The following is a 3,725-nucleotide window of genomic DNA, read 5'->3' on the forward strand; positions in this document are numbered from 1 at the left end:
CTTTTTAAAGTCCTTTTAACCTGAAGGTGTGATGAACACATTGAAATATGGCAAAAGTTATTGGTTCCTAATTGTGACTTTTTTAAAAAATAAAAATGTTTATACATAAAAACAAGTTTCTTAATAGACATAGACTATACTTTTTGTGTATTCTATTTTTTTAAATTAAGATGTTCAGTACAATTTTACATACAGTAAAATTTACCCTTTTATAATGTACAATTCAGTGGCTTTTAGTATATTCCCGAAGTTGTGCAACTATCAGAAGAGGATTCTGGGAAGATGGTGGAGTAGGAAGCATCATAAATTTTTCTCCTCACCTAGACAGCAATTGCACTGGCAGAATCTGTCATATATAACTGTTTTGGAACTCTGGAGTATATTTAAGGCTAGCAACTTCCAGCGGAAGGCTTGGACCTAATAGTGGTTATTTTTGATCAATTTCAGCTCTTTGCATCATAGCAACTATTCATACCCTACGCTCAACCCTATGGTGGGCAGTCGTTCAGGTATTTCAGGAGCAGCTTGCACACAGCTTGAGGAAGCCAGGGTGGGCAAAAAGTACCGTCCTCCAAATATAGGGGATCTATGCTCTGATGCTTCTGATCACAAAGGTGCAGACAAAGAGGTTGGCAGCCATTGTTGTCGTACCTAACCCCCATTGTTGCAAGCCTTTCCCCCTTCAACTGAAGTGACCTCCAGGGGATTTGAAGGACCAATGCCTCTCCCCCCTCATTCTTCTCTTTTTCCCCTTTTGGGAGCAGATATTAAAGCTAGGATTTTCTAAATCAATGTATGCAGGGAAAATTAGAAAATGACCATGTATGCCCAGGGAAAGGTACAGGTTCAGAAAAAACCTGGGAGGACCTTAAGTTTACACATCAAGCTAATTATTAGCACAAAGACAGCTTATACCAATCTAAAAAATAAAGCAATAAATAAAAACAATAACGAACTCCAGCAAACCCTGAGGAAGGGGGAGAATCTGATATCCAGAGTTACTGTATTGTTAGATTTAAATGTCCATTTTTCAACAAAAAATTACAAGGCATACAAAGAAATGGAAAAGTATGGCTCATTCAAAGGAAATAAATCAACAGAAACTGTCCCTGAAAAAGATCTTATGGCAGATGTACTAGACAAAGACTTTAAGCAACTGTCTTAAAGATGCTCGGAGAACTAAAGGAAGATGTGGGGACAGTAAAAAAATGATGTATGAACAAAGTGGAAATATCGATAATGAGAAAACCTAAGGAGAAATCAAAAAGAAATTTTGGAGCTGAAAAGTACAATAATTGAAATGAAAAATTCACTAGAGGGATTCAAAGGCAAATTTGAGCAGACAGAAGAAAGAATTGGCAAACTTGAAGATAGGGTAGTGGAAATTATAGAGTCTGAGGAACAGAAAACAAAAAGATTGAAGAAAAATAGACAGAGCTTAAGGGGCAATCAAGTGGACCAACATATTTACATACACACTGTGAGAGTCTCACAAGGGAAAGAAAGGGAAAGAGAGAATATTTGAAGAAATAATGGCTAAAAACTTCTCAAAGTTGATAAAAGACATGAATGTAAACATTCTAAAAGCTCAACAAACTCTAAGTAGTGTAAATGCACACCAAGACACATTATAATCATACTTTGAAAGAAGAAGAGAGTCTTCAAAGCAGCAAGAGAAGCAGCTCAACACATACCAGGGGTCCTTAATATTATTGGCAGATGTCTCATCAGAAACTTTGGAGGCCAAAAGGCTGTGGGCTGACGTATTCAAAGTGCTAGAAGAAACAAACTGTTAACCAAAAATTCTATATCTGGCCAAACTATCCTTCAAAAGTGAGGGAGAAATTAAGATGTTCTCAGATAAACAAAAGCTGAGAGATTTCATAACTACTAGATCTGCCCTGCAAGAAATGCTCAGGGGAGTCCTGCAAGATGAAATGAAAAAACAGTAGACAGTAACTCGCAGTTACATGAAGAAATAAAGGTCTCAATAAAGGTAAATCAATGGGCAATTATAAAAGCTAGTGTTATTGTAACAATAGTTTATGACTCCTTTTATTTTCTACATGATTTAAAAGACTAATACATTAAAAAGCAATTATTAGTCTAAGAGCTAGTGTTATTGTCACTTTGGTTTGTAACTCCACATTTTAATATATAATTTAAGAAGCTAATACATTTAAAATAATTATTAGTTTATGTTTTGGGGTACACTTAATATAAAGATGTAATTTTGTGGCATCAACAACTGAAAGGGGTGGGGATGAATCTGTTAAAGGAGAGTTTTAGTATGTTATTGAAGTTAAGCTGGTAATTCAAATTAGAATGTTTTAACTTTAGCATATTAAATGTAATCCCTGTGGTAACCACAAAGAAAATAGTTATAGGATATACACAAAAGGAAATAAGAAAAGAATTCAAACATTTCACTACAAAAAATCAACTAAACACAAAAGAAGATAATGGTGCAGGAAATGAGGGACAAAAAAAGCTATAAAGCATATAGAAAACAAATAGCAAAAAGACAGAAGTAAGTCCCTTCTTATCATTAATTACTTTAAATGTAAGTAGATTAAACTGTCCAAACGACAGTTTGGCAGAGTGAATGAAAATCGTGATCTACTTTTATGCTGTCTACAAGAGACTCACTTTAGATCCAAAGACACAAATAGATTGAAAGTGAAAAAATGGAAAATGATATTCCATGCAAATAGTAACCCAGTGAGAGCAAGGATGGCTAAAATCAGAAGAAATAGATTTTAAATAAAAGATGTTATAAGAGACAAAGAAAGATATTATATATTAATAGAAGGTTTAATACAGCACGATGACACAATAGTTAAATACTGACCTATGCCACAACATGGCTAAACCTTCGGTACATTGTGCTAAGTGAAATAAGTCAGTCACAAAAAAGACAAGTACTGTATGATTCCACTTATATGAGGTACATAGAGACAGAAAGTGGAATGGTGGTTTCCAGAAGCTGGGGTGGGGAGGGGGGCGTGGGAATGGAGAGTTAGGGTTTAATGGGTAGAGTTTCATTTTGAGGTAATAAAAATGTTATGGAGATGGATAGTGGTGATGGTTACACAACAGTACGAATGTACTTAATACTACTGAACTGTACACTTAAAAATGATTAAGATGGTAAACTTTATGGTATGTGTATTTTACCACTATCTTAGTCCATTTTGTGCTGCTATAACAGAATACGTGAAAGTAGGTAATTTATAATGGACAGAAATTTATTTCTCACAGTTCTAGAGGCTGGGAATTCCAAGATTGAGAGGACTGCATCTGGTGAGGGCCTTCTTGCTGCATCATTCCATAGCAGAAGGGCAAAGAGAGGGCAAGAGAGAGAAAAGGGGCCAAATTAATCTTTTATAAAAAGCCATTTCTGAAATAATAGCAATAATCCATTCATGAGGGCAGAGTCCTCATGGCCCAATCACCTACTAAAGATCCCACCACTTAATACTGTTACAATGGCAATTAAATTTCAACATGAATTTGGGAGAGGATGAATATTTAGACCATAGCAATCACAATAAAAATAAACTGGGAAACGAGAAAAATTATTCATCACCAATATATAATTCCAGAACCTTTTTATCATGCCTGAAAGAAACCCATATTCATTAGCAGTCACTTCTCTTTGTTTAGCCCTTGGCAAATACTAATCTACTTTCTTTCTCTGGATTTTCCTATTGTGGACATTTCAT

Source organism: Propithecus coquereli, unplaced genomic scaffold (genome assembly GCF_000956105.1).
Source record: "Propithecus coquereli isolate 6110/MARCELLA unplaced genomic scaffold, Pcoq_1.0 Scaffold215, whole genome shotgun sequence".
NCBI classification, from domain to species: Eukaryota; Metazoa; Chordata; class Mammalia; order Primates; family Indriidae; genus Propithecus; species Propithecus coquereli.